Source organism: Hevea brasiliensis, chromosome 12 (genome assembly GCF_030052815.1).
Source record: "Hevea brasiliensis isolate MT/VB/25A 57/8 chromosome 12, ASM3005281v1, whole genome shotgun sequence".
Classification (NCBI taxonomy): Eukaryota; Viridiplantae; Streptophyta; class Magnoliopsida; order Malpighiales; family Euphorbiaceae; genus Hevea; species Hevea brasiliensis.
The window spans coordinates 20,199,070-20,217,711 of NC_079504.1; the positions used below are offsets into that span (position 1 = coordinate 20,199,070).

General features: G+C 33.2%; 1 pseudogene; it reads right to left on the bottom strand.

Annotated features, from left to right (window-relative positions):
* Nucleotides 1–16,577: 16,577 nt before the first annotated feature.
* On the bottom strand, nt 16,578–18,063 carry LOC110649524 (serpin-ZX-like; annotated as a pseudogene).
* Between the last annotated feature and the right edge of the window lie 579 nt (nt 18,064–18,642).

Below are 18,642 nucleotides of genomic sequence, written 5' to 3' on the forward strand. Positions count from 1 at the left end.
GGCTCGTTGCTCTCTGACCCTCGGCGCCACTCATTTTCAAAGGAAATAAATAATTTAAACTAAAAGAAGGATCAAAACCCTTACCGGAGCTTGATCGGTGTCGGAAGAACTTGAGAGAACGAGAGAATTTTGAAATTGTTCTCGAGAAGCCAAAAATGACATAAGGGAGCAAATGGCTGGCCCATCCCCTATTTATACCCGTCCGAGCATTTAATGCTCACGGTGTCCTAAGCGGCGCATCGGTTAATGGGATTTGCCAGCCTTTTCTGACACGCCTCGCGTATGTCCCAGAGATTCTCTAGGGAGATCGGCTAGTTAGAGATCGGTATATTGAGATAAATATCTTGAATTACAGATCGAATAAGGGTCATTCAAATTAAGAGTCGGATCGGGTAAATACTTTAGAGATCGGAAAATAACCAATGCAATAATAATAAAATGATAATTGACAAAATAAAATTTTATTTCCAAAAGGTCGGATTACATCATTTGGGCGATCTCTAGAGATCGGATTACATTAAAGGTCGGATTACATCATTTAGACGATCTCTAGAGATCGGATTACATTAAAGGTCTGATTACATCATAAGAGCGATCTCTAGAGATCGGTGGAACATCCTATCTAAAAGGCCTATGTCAAAGCCTAGTCTCGTGGCTGAGTCAAAAGATGTGTTTGACCAGGAGACCGGCTGTTGACATCGGATAGATGTACAGCTTAGATGGGGGGACTATGACTCTCATGAGAATGAGAGAGGTCGTCATCAAAGTTACCGCTCGAAACCGAGCCGCTGTCAGAATACCCAGTGTGGTGAAGAGCCAGATGAACGCCAAGGAGCAGTCACCGGTGTTAAGGGGAATATTAGCAGTCTTCTCACCCGAAATCAGTTTGCCATTTGCATCGATCGAACGATTCAAGATCAATGAGATCGAGGTCTTCGATCCAGGTCGGTAAATTAGTCCGATTCTCTCACGGCCATCAAATGAAGTTATCATAATTTCCCGTTCGCCAGGATCATAAATTTTCAGGTAAGGAACAAAGCAGGCAACCGAAAAAAGATCAACAGCGGTTACCATATCCAGGAATGTTGCCGGAGCAATTAAAGCAGAAAATGTGAGAGGAAAAGAGAAGAAGTTCAAATGCGGGGGGCTTCCTGGTTGAAGGCATATATATAGGAAAAATCCGAGCATTTATTGCGAGCGAAAAATGAAGCGGACACCTCGAGAATTGAGGGAAATAAATGCTTTGACTGGACCGAACCCGATAAAAGGGAAGACCGGAGTAGGAGAGATCGGAAAAGAGGAGCCCGGCATGAGAAGATCGGAAAAGAGAAGAGATCGGAAAGTGAAGAGAATAAGACACCTACCGCGATCGTCATGATCAAAGCCGAGGTAGTTAAAGCGTTGCAGATGAAATCTCAACCGCACGCCTAATCGCCGCGTGACATCGACATATGCCAGGACATGTCATGACAGTGCTGTACATCCTAATCTCCAACGTTGATCCGACTCGTAAGGACGACCCCGGAGCCCTTGGATCAAAGAAGAAGACGACAGGACCAGCGCCTTTCACTCCTAGACCTCGGATTGCCCCGGACAAGAGAATTTAGGACCGTCAGATTAGAAGAGGAAAAGGACAAATATTCTAAAGGAGATCTCGACCGTCCGTTCTGATTCTCTTTAATTCCTGAACCTCAGATCATGTCCTTTGAAATCCTGACCCTCCATCTCCCTCAAAATAGATCTTGACCCTTCAGGTGGAGCACCCGGTTCCTATAAATACCTGCATGAAAACTGTTCAAGGGGACGGACGAAAAAAGGTGGGAATTATAGTGGAAGAACTCTGAAACTCGATTCAGTTTGTTACTCTGTTATTTTCTTTAGTTTGGATAGATAGAAAAACTTCAGAAACCAGTTTTCTAAAGTATTTTCTGGAACGTGGTTTTGAATACTGAAATTCTTTATTTTCAGTTTGTTCATTGCTCCGTGATATTCTCACCATCAGGTCAGTCTTTATTATCTTCATTTCCGTTCCCGTTTCCCAAGTTTAACCTCGTCAGACCAGATTACTGCTTCGGCTTGATTGCATCATAACGAGATATTCATCATCTCAAGGCAAACCTCAGTTCTTAGGATATTGGCCTGTAACTTTACTACGCTTTTGTGACTCCATAGTTAATCCCATAGTTCCGATTCCCTACAGGTGAGTGTGCTTTACCGATGCTTTATTTAGTGCTCGTTTTTATTTTACGTATTTCTTTTGCTTCATGTTAATAATGTTCGTCAGTTGCATATTGTGTTAAAAGGCCCCCGAAGAAAGCTTTTCTCAAATTTTCTTTTTGTTCATCAGTTTATTCTTTTTGAACTTCCAAACGTAAATGTTCTAGTCCCGAGTAGCGTATGAATAGTTGGACAAAATGTAGGTAATCGTATCTTAAGAGTCTCTTTAAAATATTGAAAGGTCTAAATAATAAGTCAAGAAATAGTAAAGTCGAATCACTGGAACAACATAGAAAACGATTGGGGAAAAACATCATAAGGCGAAATAAAACTAAATCTTAGCTAAATAAATAGAACAGATCGGGTATCAAAAGGGTACTGGCTAGGCAACCACTCAGGAGGTCGGTAAAATTCAGTTCGGTATCCCCTGTCCAGTCACGAGGTATCAAGGAGTTAAAAGAAGTCTTATTCCGATCCCCGGCACCTGTGAATATCAGAACCCTTAGTCTTAGGCTCTTATAATGTGTAGCTGTAATCAAATTTCAATCGGTCGGAAAAGTCCTTATCCGACCCCCATTAAAATATAAGAGATCGGAGGAGAGTTCTTATCCGATTCTCACCTAAAATTTTAACAAATAATTTAAAAGAGGTCGGAGGAGAGTTCTTATCCGATCCTCAAGCTTAAAAATTTTAATAAATATTAAAAAGAAATCGGAGGAGAGTTCTTATCCGATTCTCACCTAAAATTTTAACAAATAATTTAAAAGAGGTCGGAGGAGAGTTCTTATCCGATCCTCGAGCTTAAAATTTTAATAAATATCAAAAAGAGATCAGAGGAGAGTTCTTATCTGATTCTCACTTAAAAATTTTAATAAATATTAAAAAGAGATCGGAGGAGAGTTCTTATCCGATTCTCACTTAAAAATTTTAAAAGAGATCGGAGGAGAGTTCTTATCCGATTCTCAACCCAAAATTTTAATTAAAAGAGATCGGATGAGAGTTCTTATCCGATTCTCAATCCAAAATTTTAACAAATATTTAAAAAGTGATCGGAGGAGAGTTCTTATTCGATCCAAAATTCTAATTTTAATCTAAAAGAGATCGGAGGAGAGTTCTTATTCGATTCTCAAATTGAATTCTAATAAATATATAAAATAGCCCTTCAAACAAAACTAATATACAACAGTAACTCACTAAGGTTGTCTCATTTACTTATGCATCTGGGTAATCCGAATTAGTGAAAAATTAAATATTCCTTTTGTCAAAAGGATTAACATTTCCATTCAAGCCCTCCTAACTATCAATTCTAATTTATAAAGAACGCGAAGTTAAATCTGCTTACCCTTATTGAGGGACGAGGTGGGGTGCCTAACATCTTCCCCACCCGTTTACAGACCCCGAACCTAGAATCTCTGTTTTGAAGTGGTTTCATTTTAATTTATTTTCACAAATGGTTTTCTTTAATTTTCCTCAAAATTAAAGTGGCGACTCCTCACTCTTTCCCACTTCGGTGAGTGTTCGTCCAGGCGACCGCAAAACACCTTGCGACAATTATATTTAATTTTCATAATCTCAATTAATTAAATTAATCTAGCTTCATTAAATTAATTTCTCTTATTTTTTGTCAATATTAGACCTTCAAATTTAATTGACCAAGTTTGGCTCTTACCGGATTTATGTCTGTCTTTTTCATAATACCTGATAATGCCTTATCTTTCTTTGCTTTGTGCTTATTTTCTTTCATTTTTTTGCCTTATTACTTCATAGAAATTCCCTTAATTAAGTCTTCATTAAGGGTCTCATAAGGTTCGGCTTGAATTTAGAGTTACACCAAACTCATTATCATTTCCCAGTAAGGTCACCCATCGCCGAAATCCCGACTCGTTTAACCTATTGGCATTTCGTTTCTTTTATTTCTCTTAAATTTTTTTAGTCTTTATTCAATCAATTTATATCTCCTAACGCTAGTTTAAGTGTAGTTCTAGACATCCTAGCTGTCCGAATAGACATTAGTCATCGGAATAGTAGAATGTACGGACTACCTAAAATGAGAGCGTTACAATATAAATGGGGAAGATGTTTAAAATTAAAATAAATTAATAAAAAATGTAAATTAGCACATTGAATTAAATTTATTTAAACTTTGTTATTTTACACTTTTTAAAGAAATAAGTTTGATTTATCTATAATATATATAAAATCAAAAATAATATTAATTTGTATAATGGGATTGCATAGTTAGATTATTGTAAAAGAAAATTATTTATGAAATTAGAAAATATATTTTTTAGTTTAGTGTATGATCTTTATAAAATTTTCATTTTCATTTTCATTATACTAATATCTTGAAATTTTATATTGTTATATCGTTTAATACAAATAATTTTAAAACCTATTTAATATATTTAATAAGTATTTTTGTTTATTTTAACTTATATCTATATATGTTATAAATACATTATAAATTGAAATATAAATATAAAAATAAATATAAATTTAATCATGCATTTTTAAATAATTTATATTAATTTTATAATTAATACTCTCAACTCTTAAGTAGTCAAATTGTTTTTGGTTTCTTTTCCTTTTTGTATCTTCCTCATATTTTTATTATTTTAAAATTTTAAAACTTAACAACTTAATATTAATATTGAGATGAGCATAACTTTTTACATAAATATATATAAAAATATAATTAAGCTTTTTTATAACCTTATAGTCAAAATCAGCAATCTAACTAAGATTTACTAATAAATTAAAAATAAAAAATATGTTGCACATAAGGATGTTAATAAATTATAATTAATCTATATTTAAACTAAATAGATTCAAGAAAATTGAAATCTCATACAATCACATATAAAATACATTTTTTTATGTGAAAATGATATTAATTATCCCAAATATTATAGGATGCATCAATATAAAATATGTAAAAAATGAAAATTAATCTATCTTACCCTATACAAATATCATATAATTCATGAGGATAGTGGTTTCATTAGATAATGGCAATAATAACAAACTTCAAGTGATCACATTCACGTGCAATTACTGTCACGACCCAAATTATGGACTAAATCGGCACTAGGACTTGGGTCAGCATAAGGCTCCCAAAGCCCGTAGTAAGCCTAACTGCTCATTTGCCCAACATTGAAGCCCATATACAAGCCCATTTTCAAGAAATCAACCGGACAGAGTTCGATCGTAAACTGGACCATCCAACGGGGAGTTTTTAACTCACACAACCTGTGATCACAATATATATATATATGGGGAGCTCAACTATCCCTCACAATCATCAACAACTCAATATAAAACCAAATGGGAGTCCAACTCGCTCATCCATCATAGGTATTCATCTATGCAATTACACATACATATAGTTTATAAATTACCCCCAATTTATTAAATCTTACAATCCAGCTAAATATTATGGTCCTACATAGGTGGAGGTCTATAATTCAAATTTAACATTACAAAATACAAAAATAATAGCAAGTAGACCTGCGAAGAAGAAAGCATATTAAACACAAGAAAAGTTCTCATGTAACCTGAAAAAAGTAAGGTGAACAGGAGTGAGCGTTCGACTCATAGAGTAAGAAATTGATTTTACATACAATTTTTATAACTATCTAATTCTAATGCATTCTTAAAAATGAAAAATGCATCATATTCATACAAGCCGTATAGATCAGGTCAAATCACATCAAAGACAATCTGGAGCACTCACACACTCGTGTCAAATCCATACTCACACACATATATATATGGGGAGCTGATCCCCTTACACAGTTCTCTTAGTTCCAACCTCTGCTAGTGAGATCAACTAAAAGTCGAATTTTCTCTTATTATCCAAATGTAGGGGCCAGCAAGATTAAGTCAAAGCTGTGCCTACTCTGACTTATCCATAATAAGGATTGGGCCCCAACGAGTCAAGCTCTTGCCTCGTCTACCATCCTACCTATATCCATATACACCACATACACACCAACTCACACACACAGCTCTAGATTGTCATAACACAACAACTAAGGCAATATCATCAAATATAAATGCAAAATAGGGCATGCCTAATATTTAACTGCATACATATATGTATAAGTGATGCAGGAGTATGCTTGAAATAAATAATATTGAAATTTATAAATAAAATCAATATTTACTCACTGGTTAAGCAGTGACTACTGTAGTGGTTGGATGGAGGAAGACGATTGACCCTGATTACCTATTCAATTATGCCATATTTTCATTAGTACTAGCTCAAAACAAGACTTTAAAGAGACAAAAGACATCATAATTTATGCTGAAAATTTGATTGAATTTTCCCTATACCTAGACCTACGCAACCTGTAAAAGGGCTCAAATAACACTTCTAAATCATACAACTCAATCCATATCCCCTCAATATCATATGGCCCCTTCTGGGCCCTCCAAAATAAGCAAAAATCATATAATTACACATAAAATAATTATTTAAAAATTTAGGATGTTACATTCTTCCCCCTTATAAAAAAATTCATTTTTGAATTTTATACAAGGTAGAATAATGACACAGAGTTACATATCAAATAAATATGGGTACTTGCTATACATATCCCGCTCTAACTTCCAAGTGCATTCCTCTACCAATTAACTCCTCCATAGGACTTTAACCATAGGGATCTGCCTTGATCGAACTGTCTCATCTGATAGTCTACTATGATTCTTGGTTACTCCTCAAAAGTTAAATTTTCATTTAACTCCATTGTGTCTGGTTACAGCACATGAGAATGATCGGGAACACACTTCCTAAGTATAGAAATGTGTACGACTAGGTGGAAATGAGAAAGGTTTGGTGGCAACTCCAACTAATAGGCAATTGCTCCCACTCTGTCCATGATCTCAAAAGGTCCTATGTAATGGGGTGCTAACTTGCCTTTCTTTCCAAATCTTATAACCCTTTTTATAGGAGAAACCTTCAAGAACATATAGTCACCTATTGCAAATACATCTTTTTGCCTTGGATCTACATATTGTAATGCCCTTCTTGGAACTACATAATTCTTCTACTCGCTGAAAGCTGTACTTAAACGTTCCTTAATCAAAGAAACCATTTCTGAAGTGTATTGCACCGTATCTAAATTATGCACTCTCACCTCTTCAACTTCTATCCAACACAGAGGGGATCTACACTTCTTATCATATAATGTCTCAAGAAGTACCCTTCTAAAATAACTACTTTTGCATGCACCTTATCAAAAATTATTACTGATCCTATTTCGCTATTGAAGCATTAGCAAGACTTTTCTCCATGATAAAGCACCTGTACTTCTTAGTTTTGTGATATTATGAGCTTCTAGTCTACTTTTTGCTATGAGGTCATTGTACCAACTCCTGCCTATCTTATGTAACCAGCTACATAAAACTTCATCCATCTCCTCTGCCTCAAATTTAAATCCCTATGTTGAAAAATATACTTTAAGCCTTTATGGTCGGTGTATATTTTGCACATTTTATCATATAAGTAATGCCTCTAGATTTTTGGTGCAAAGACTACAGCTGCCATTTTCATATCATGAATGGGGTAATTCTGCTTGTGCTTCTTTAACTGCCTTGAAGCATAAGCCACTATTTTACCAGGCTACATTAAGACACACCTGAACCCAACTCTAGAAACATCACAGTACACTTATACCCTTCTCCACTCACCGATAAAGTCAACAAAGGACTTATAGTTAAACTATCCTTAAGCTTCTGAAAGCTTTCCTTACATTCATTTGACTCAAAGAACGAGACATTCTTTCGAGTCAACCGTGTTAGAGGAGCTACTATTCTGGAGATATTTTGCATAAAATGCCTATAGTAACCTGCTAGGCTTAGAAAACTTCTCGCTTCGGTGAATGTAATAGGCCTAAGCCAATTAGTTACTGCTTCAATTTTCTTAGAGTCCACCGAAATACCTTTCCTAGAGACCACACGTCCTAAGAATGAGATGCTCTCCAACCAGAACTCACACTTCGAAAATTTTGCATACAGCTGATGCTCCCTCAATGTCTATAATACCATCCTTAGATGCCACACATGCTCTTCCTCGGTTCGAGAATACACCAAAATGTCATCTATGAATATAATGACAAAGCGATCCAGGAACAGCCTAAACACCCTGTTCATTAAGCCCATAAAGGCCACTGGTGCATTAGTGAGTCCAAAAGACATCACTAGGAACTTATAATGATCATACCTAGTCTTGAACGCTGTCTTTGGCACATCCTCACTTCTGATCCTCAGTTGGCGATAACCTGACTATATGTCTATTTTTGAAAAGTACCTTGCTCCTTATAGTTGATCAAATAGATAATCAATTTAAGGAAGTGGATATTTGTTCTTAACAATCACTTTGTTCAACTGTCTATAATCAATATATAACCTTAAAGTTCCATCCTTCTCCCTCATAAACAGAATAGGTGCACCCCAAGGTGAAGTGCTTGGCTAGATGAAATCCTTGTCTAGCAACTCTTATTGTTGCTCTTTTAGTTCCCTTAGCTTTGCTAGTGCCATCTTGTAAGGTAGCATAAAAATGGGATTTGTACCTGACACAATATCTATGCAGAACTCTTTCCCTATCTGGTGCCAATCTTGGAGTCTCCTTAGGAAACACATTTACAAATCTTTGACAATAAGTACATTCTCCACATTAGTACCTTCAACAGATGTATCCCTCACTAGTGCCAAATACCCCTAACATCCATTCCTCAACATCTTTCTGGCGCTAATGGCTAACACTAAGTTGTATGGAGCTACACTCCTATCACCATCAAAGCTAAACTCTCCCGCTCGAGGAATATAAAATTACACCTTTATTATTTCTTAATCTTAACTCTGTGATTGGTTTTCACCAGCACACCCACCATATATTATTATACTATAGTACTAATCTACTATTCATTTTATGAAACACAGGTCATTCACCATGGATGATTCTTCTTGTTCCTCCTTCCTAACATGACCATCAAAATATTATCGTTTCCTACTATCCTTTGTAAGGAATTGCCCTTCATGGTTAGATAGGTATTCTTGAATCTATAAGTTTCACCTAAACTGTCATAGTAGTGAAAAATGTGTGTTGTACCATAATCCCAGATAAGATACTTTATGTATTCATTCTTCTTAATGTAGCCACATCTATTGTCTACAACTTTTCAAACTTCAGCCTTGAATCTACTCATTAGCGAAAGTTTCATCCATTGAATCTCATCCATAGATAACACTCCCTCTAACTTATAGTTTAGAAGGGCTATAAGCCCTGGTAACTAACTTGATCTAACTCCTGTCATTACCCTATTCGTCCATCCATCCTTGACATTAGGTATGCACTTCCGGTCATTCATATATTAGGAGATTGTGTATGAACTAGTGCCTACTAAACTCTCAAATAACTTGGTCACCTCGACCCAGTCTTCGTTCCTTACATAACTCTCTAGAGCCAAAAGCATGAGTTAAACTTGAAGAGAAGGAGAAATATCCTCCTACAGACAAGTACATATGATTTCGTATAATAATGTTTAACCCATGTCTCTTGGTTTTCTTTTTCTTCAAATTTCATCATCTTCTTACAAAAGATATGCTCTACCTATAAGATATCAGCCTCACTAACCCTTTGTTGTACCACTGTTCAATCTTGATAACTAATCTTTATCTTGTCCCTTGCCTTCTACTATATTTTGAAAGATACCTCTTATTAATAGATTTTTCTAGAACTAACTTCAATCATACCTACTGTCATTCGTATTGTGCCCTTTACTGTTATTGTATTCTGAAAGACATCTCTCACTAACAGATTCTTCAAGTACTGACTCCACCCCTACCTATAACCATTATTTTGATCCTTAAACTTCCTAGTTACTTATAACCATCTATACCCGTCGCTTCCCATTCTACGCCTACTATTGTTCTGTCACTATTGCTTTACTGCAAAGTGACCCTATTGATCACACTAAAGACATTTGCCTAACATTAATAACAAATCTTTAACTACCTTCTCATTATCTCAATAGTCTAATCTAAAGCATATGTGTCATTATCCCTTATTCTTTCCTTATCAAGTATAATTGAATCTATTAGGTTGACTTTTATTCAACTTACTACCTACTGACTTTGCTTCTCTATCTAATAGGATAGTTCAAGCTACCATTACACGCCCTATAGCTACTACCTACTTTGGTTGTATAGTTAACTTTCCTCATACTGTCAACAATCTAAAGGGTTCTTATCCCATTGCCCCTAATTCTACCTTGGAGACAGAAAACAGATGAAATCTAATCCAAATCCTGTAAGTTTGAGCTCTAGGTTTAACACTGCATCAATTTTGACCTGCTTTGAGTTTGGCACTTCTAGGTTCTATACCTTAAAAAACATTATCCCTAATGTCGTCCATTTCTAAACTTTCTATCCTTACCTTTCTGTTTATCTCATTTACCCTCCCTAGAATCACATTTGCCTCCTTTATCTTAGCTCCATTCTTCTCATTCTTATTCTAATCTAGGCTTTTCAGTTCATTCTTTAGCCAACTCCTTTTATCTTACTCGAATCCAAACTTTGACTATTTTATTTTTTAGCTCTACTCTCTTTCTTAACCTGACTGTCCTGTCAGAAACTTATACCTTTTTCTCTGTTTCTATCGCGTGATTTACACCTCGATGTTACTCAGATTTGGTCCTCTAATCATTTTAGCTAATACTTCTATTCTCCTTCTACACCACTTATATATATATATATATATATATATATATATATATATATATATATATATATATATATATATATATATATATATATATACACATATACATATTTTATGATTTATCAATGCTAACTTCTGTCTTTTTCTTTCCTTTATTTGAAGTATACTTTTGTTTTGAGCAATAAGAAGTTAAGGATGAACTCAGGGAATAACAGTCATACATTCCTTACTCGATCTCTGGTCCTAACCCTTTAGACTACATACTACCCCCTGCTACCTCAAGGAAGGGATCTATAGCAATTCTAATTTCCAATATCCATTTAATTATTCAAAACTTAAAATATTGGGCATCCAAACCTGTCATTTGATTCAAAGGCTTACGTATATCTTAATCTTATCACTTATGATTCCAACAATGGAACTTATACCCATTCTAGAACACTTGAGCTAACAACTCTCTACCTCACTCTATAGTCTCATTTGGGACACTAATTCTATAGGTCACCATTACTAGTAGTAACCTTCTATCTTATATCACAACTGACTGCAAAAGGGGTATTACATCTGCCACCTTGGCAAAACCATGCCAGGCCATCTGCTCTCTTATCATACTGAAAACTTCTTAAAACGTCACTTCACTGGCTATAAACTTCATTCATAGCATCTTGTCTCCTTTTAGGAGCAAAGTCATATTCTGTACCTTGTTGCCATGCAAGGGAGATACTATTCTCACTACACTCTAGGCAAAACATCCATTGTATTGCAATAGCTGTCCAAAATCGCATACCAAAGACCAGATGATCTCACTCTATAGGTGTCACCTTTACTTTGCAACTAATCTGAAACCTCTGGTCTGATATCAAGTCTTGATGTAACTTTAACTCATGCTAGGGTAACCGAGTCACTGACTCTAGTTACCACCCAACTGTGACCTTTAGATATTCTAGCTCTAGACCCTTAACTAGGAGTTCCAAACTCCTCTGCAGATATAGAACTCTATTCTGGCATAACTGTACCAAAATAAAGGCTATCCGTAAATAACCTCATTATGGAGCACCACAGGGAAGCATGCAACTCTATACAATAATCCCATGTCAATACTTTTTTTTTGTAGCTTATAGTACAAACATCAAGAACATTGCTTAGTTACTACTGTACATCCCAAAAGACCAATTTCCCAATCTTTTATCTCTCTTGGATTTACTGATACTATAACTTTCTTGGATTAGGCTATCTACTGGCGACTGCTAGCAGTGATATCCTTACTCCCATCGAGGGCCGCTATGCTGTCATAACTCATCTTTAAATACTAGTACCTTCACTAGATAGGCACATTGTTAGCTCTATACTGATAAAAACATAGCATTCTTTAGAGTATGTATTCCCATGGCAGATCCTAACACGTCTGCTAACTCTATTTTACATCTCTATGTACTTCATAAAAATCAAGACACTAACTGAAGCACTCTTATATTACACAAGGTACAACACAAAAGCTAGAAACAAGGAGTTACAGAAGAAGACGAAATAGGATCCTATACTCCACATGTGACCTCCTAACAAGAACCTTTTTAAGTCCTTAAACATGCACTTCCCATGAATCTGGAGCCTAAATTCTGATACCAATATTGTCATGACCCAAATTATAGGCCAGACCGGCACTAGGACTTGGATCAGCACAAGACCCCCAAAGCCTGTAGTAAGCCTAACTATTCATTAGCCCAACATTGAAGCCCATATATAAGCCCATTTTCAAAAAATCAATTGGATAGAGTTCGACCATAAATTGGACCATCCAATGGGGAGTTTTTAACTCACCTGACTGGTGATCACAATATAACTATATATGGGGAGCTCAGCTCTCCCTTACAATCATCAACAACTCAATGTAAAACCAAATGGGAGTCCAACTCCCTCATCCATCATAGGTATTTATCCACACAATTATACATACATATAGTTTATAAATTACGCCCACTTTAAGAAATCTTCCAATCTAGCTAAATATTATGGTCCTATACAGGGGGGGGGGATCTAGAATTCAAATTTAACATTATAAAATAGGAAAATAATAGCAAGTATACTAGCAAAGAAGAAGGCAGGTTAAATATAAGAAAAACTCTCCTCTAACCTGGAAAAAGTAAGGTAAACAGGAGTGAGCGTTCGATTTATAGAGTAATAAATTAATTTTACATACAATTTCTATAACTATCTAATTCTAATGCATCCTTATAAATGAAATGCATCATATTCATACAAGCCATATAGATTAGGTCAAATCACATCAAAGACAATCTGGAGCACTCACAGACCCGTGTCAAATTCATACTCTCACACACACACACACACACACACACATATATATATATGGGGAATTGATCCCCTTACACAGCTCTCTTAGTTTCAATCTCTGCCAGCGAGATCAACTCAAAGCCGTGCCTACCTCGACTTATCCATAATAAGGATCGTGTCCTAACAAGTCAAGCTCCAGCCGCGTCTACCCATCCTACCTATATCTATATACACCACATACACACAACTCACGCACATAGCTCCAGATTGTCATAACACAACAACCAAGGCAATATCATCAAATACAAATGCAAAATAGGGCATGCCTAATATTTAACTGCATACATATATGTATAAGTGATGCATGAGCATGCCTGAAATATAATAATATTGAAATTTGTAAATAAAATCAATATCTACTCATTGGTTAACTGGTGACTACTGTAGCGGTTGGATGGAGAAAGACGGCTAACCCTGATCACCTATACAATTATGCCATATTTTCATTAGTACTAGCTCAAAACAAGACTTTAAAATTTATACTGAAAATCTGACAGAATTTTCTCTATACTTAGGACCTACCCAACCTGCAAAATGGCTCAAATAACACTTCTAAATCATACACCTCAATCCATATCCTCTCAAAATCATATGGCCCTTTCCAAGCCTTCCAAAATAGGCAAAAATCATATAATTACACATAAAATAATTATTTAAAAATTTGGAGTGTTATAATTACATATATAGTAATGATATCTATGATATACAAAAACTTGAAAATTTAAAAACTTACAAATAGATTTTACCTATTAGTGAAAAAAATATACAAAAATGCAGTGAAAAAAGAAAAAAAACCATATTATAAATCAAAATTAATTAAACTTGAGTCTTATTATATGAAAATAGAGTATGTAAATGTAAAAATTATCTATTACTAATATTTTAAAAACAGATAGCTGCAAATTTGTAACAATTATTTTTCATTGAATAAGATTATAATTTTATATCTTTTGATATAAATATAAATTTTTATTTCATTAAATAGTTATTTTTAACAATAATTTTATAATTTTATTAATTAAATAGTTACTTTTTAATAGTGATTTTATAATATAATATTATAAATTTGTAAATATTAACAAAAATTAAAAAAATAAATTAATATAAGTGAGAATCAGTGTTTAATATTGTTTATTGATTTTATTGAAATAACTTAAATAATTTTTAATGAATTAATAATACATAGAAAATTAAAAATATAGAATTATAATAAGATTTTTAGTATAAGTATAATTACTATTAAAATAATATTAATATTTTAATTTATATTAATTATAGTAATATTTAAAAATTAAAATTATCTATAGATTTAGCAATAAATAAATTATTGCAAAAAATTATTAGCGATCTAAAAGTATTTGGTGATGAATAACTTGTTGCTAAAATTTATAAACGATATATTTGTATAGAATAGCTCCTCAGCAAAAATTATTAGCAATGGATTTATATAAAATCACTTGTCATTGCTAAAAGTAGTAGCAAAATTTGTTATTAATTTATATTATTCGCAATAAATTTATATAATTGACACCATAGATACTTTTTAATGGTATAAACAATATAAATCATAAAGGATATTATCGGCAATGCCAATGTTTTCTCCCTTCATATATTTATCACTACTAGCCTTTGAAACACGTGTAATAACACAGTTATTTTATTATTTAAATATTGAATATTAATATAATTATTTATATTGAAACGGCAATTTTAAGGTTAGTTTAATTCCATAAATAAAAATATATATTAATTTTGAAATTATTATATTTTGATTAGATTATATTTTTACAAAAATTTATATGTTATAATTAATTTAACTGTTAATATATAATATTAATTTAATTATTAACTTAAATGTAATAAAATGAAAATATAATAGAATAATAAGTTTTTAAAAAATATGACCAAGTAAAGATACTGTTTAAAATTCAAAGTAAGAAATTAATTTCGCATGCAAATTGACTCATGGTATTAGGTTGGTTTAAATTCTATTCTTTTCACTTTTTTTTTTTATAAGTTTTTAGTTTGATTATATTTTAATATTTTTTTAATAATTTAAAACTGATGTTGATTTCTTTGCATAATGCCATTGGATTAGAAAATTAGTTAACATAAAAGAATATTCTTTATAAAATTAGAAATTATAAGTAATTTTAAAATTACACCTAGTTTAGCGCATGAGACCACTTTTATTTTCAATAAATTAGTACCATAAGATTTTATGATGTAACATATTATTCTTACATTCGTTAAAAAAATGTTGATATGTGGTAATTTCTTGTGTCAATTAGTATTATTATCTAGTAGTAATTTCTTATTGCAATTAGTATTAATATCTGGTCTGCATTCCTCTAATGGGGTAAAATCTCAAGATACTAATTTAATGAAAATGAAAATTTTATCTTTTAAATGATAACAAGATACATTTTTTTATATATAATTGCTCTTATAAATTATTATAACAATATATATGAATCTTTTGTATAATTAAGAATATTTTATTTTTGATGTAAGTTAACAAAAATGGAATTATATCAAATAAAAGATTATAAATCCATAAGTGAATATGAGAAAAAGTGAGACTTATTAATATATCTCATTTAATTAACAGTTTTATCATGAATTTAATTTGGATTTGTTTTTTCTATATTCCCTCATTTATTTTCTTTAAGATTTTTGAGATTGATCAATCATAGCTGTGCCTCTTACGAAGACAATTATTTATTTTCTATATAATTTTAATACGTGATAAAGTTTCTATTTATAAAATATTAATTATTCAAATTTAAATAAACAAAAATATGTAGTTTTAGTCCTAAAATATTAGAAATTACAATGCAGCAAATATAATTAAGCTCAGATTCTTAATAAGAAATTATTATATGAATTTAATAATTTTTTATATAGATTTTTTCAATATAGTTATTCATGTCAAATTAACATATAAAATTAAAGGTGGGAGGAAAGAAGACATCATAATTATTATAAAAAGTAATTATTGTTCTAATATTTTTATTTTTATTATTTAAATTCAATTATTACTTATTTTTATTTTATTTATTTGATTTTATTACTATTTAAATTGAAGCAGTAATCTTTTCTTTTATCTTAGAATCATATATAGAAAATTAACAGAAAATTATATGAAAATAAATTAAATAACAAGTAACGAATATAAACAATGTGTGTGCATGGCAGGTTAAAAAAAAAACTAGTAAATTAATAATTGAAAAAGAAACGCTTTTCAATATGTTACATATGTTCAATCCTGCGTCCGCCCCCTTAATTAAAGAGGATTCAATACAGCTCCAGTGAAAAGAACAACCTGAGACACCTCTTCTTTAATCATGAACATGAAAGGATGATCAGCATCTAAACTTGGTGGAGGAAACATAGGTAATGCAGTGCCACAAGCACAACCAAAGACAGTGACTGCTGTTGCAATTGTACCTTCCTCGTTTACTTCAAAATAAGACTTATGAATTGCATCCGAGACATAAAGCTCTGGACTATCAACAATCTCTGTAATCTCCCGGTTGTTCTCAAAAATCTTGGTCAATCCCAATTCTTTCATAATTTTCTTAGTATTTATCTCATAGGAGAACTTCAACTTGGGAATATACATCACAGAAAGTTCCACTTGCTGAAGATCCCAACGCTTATTTAACAATCTGGAATCAGAATTAAGCTGTTGTATTAATTCTTGTAAGCCATCTTTCTCATCAGGAAGAAAGATATACATGGAAAATTGCTTCTTGTTTTGGCCAGACTTATATGGAAGCTTCAGGAGTTGGAAACCCTCAAATGATCCATAGAACTTTGGCTCACTAGTGTAGCTAATCATGAAGGGAACTTTAACCGTTCTTCCACTAAGGAGGTGAAAGTCTTCATTCTCAGTGTTTGAGGCATCAAAAGGGTGAAGTCAAGTTCCTTTGAAAGAGAGTGCATTTGCAAGTACAAGTACCGTACATTTGTTCAAGAAAACAAGTGGGACAAGCCCACTGATGAGACCTTTAGATGCTTTTTTGGTCCACAAATTCACTTCATTTCTTACTTTCTCAGCCTTTAAAATGAAAGTAATGTTTCATCAGAAAATCATTCAAAGAAGCATTTAAAAGATAATTTTAATTTTGATCTCATCAAGTAATATAACTGAGAGAGGATGAGGTCACCTGATTCAGAAAGTCTACGTTTTCGGCTTTGGCCTTGTAAATATCTCCAGCTACCTGTTTGAAAGAAGGCTTTAAAGGCTGCCGTTGATCCACCCAAATTCCATTAACAAAAGATATGATCGGCCCTCCTTTGCTGCTCCTGGAAGATGCTTCTTCTCTGGTTGTTGGGAAGACTGGGAATAATTGAGATCACTAGTGTTTTCAGATTCAAGAAATTCCTTACTGGCTGTTACAAGAGCCATCATTTGCGAAGATTGAACATTTAAATCGCCAATGCTTTCGGATTCAAAAAAGCTCAGCAACTGTTCCAAAGTACGTCCCTGGAGCCCTAAGCCATCAAATTCAACATAGCATGTAGAGAGAGTGAGACAATACCAAATTATTTTTGCAGCCATTCTTGATTTCCTTGAGAATCACATGCCTAGCCAATCGCATCCCAAACTCCATCCTATTGCACTTCTCCATAGGAGTTGGGGTCAATCTCCATATATAGGACTTGGATCGCTTCCCACTAGAATTATGTCAACGGTCAAATTTCATAGTTAGCGTTCAGCGCCATAGGAAATATATAATACATAGAGAAACAACAAGAAGAGCTTAAAAATTAAAGAAAATAGTCTTTTTCTATCATTCTATCTATTTTTCTCTGTTGGGTTTTTATCCAACGCATTTGTCTTAATACACAATTGAATTAATTCAGGAAAAGCAATACAAAAACTGAAAAAAAAAAAAAAAAAAATTCTCGTCAACCAAACACTGTATGCGAGTATATGAAGATAAAAGGAAAAGAATACCCTGTTAGAACAAATCTTGAGAGAGATTAGATGTTGGAGTGGAAATCAAGAGGCAGAGATAGATGTTGAAGGCTAAAGGGTCATTTATAATTGGGCTTCTTGTAGCTTTGCAAGTTGAGCAAAAACAAGCGGAGAGGTACCGGATGCGAAGTTGGCATAGAAGTGGCGCCAATTTACTTCATGAGTAGGCCTGGCCTGGCCACACGGATTTGAGCACAATTCTGGACTAAAACTATGTTTGGATTATGATTCGTAATGGTTTCATATTATATAATATGGTTATTCTATATTTGAAAAGATTATTTTAAAAAAATGATGATTTGAGGTTGTAAAATAATGATATCATAGCTTTTCAAATCATCAAATTAGTAATTTGGTATGATTT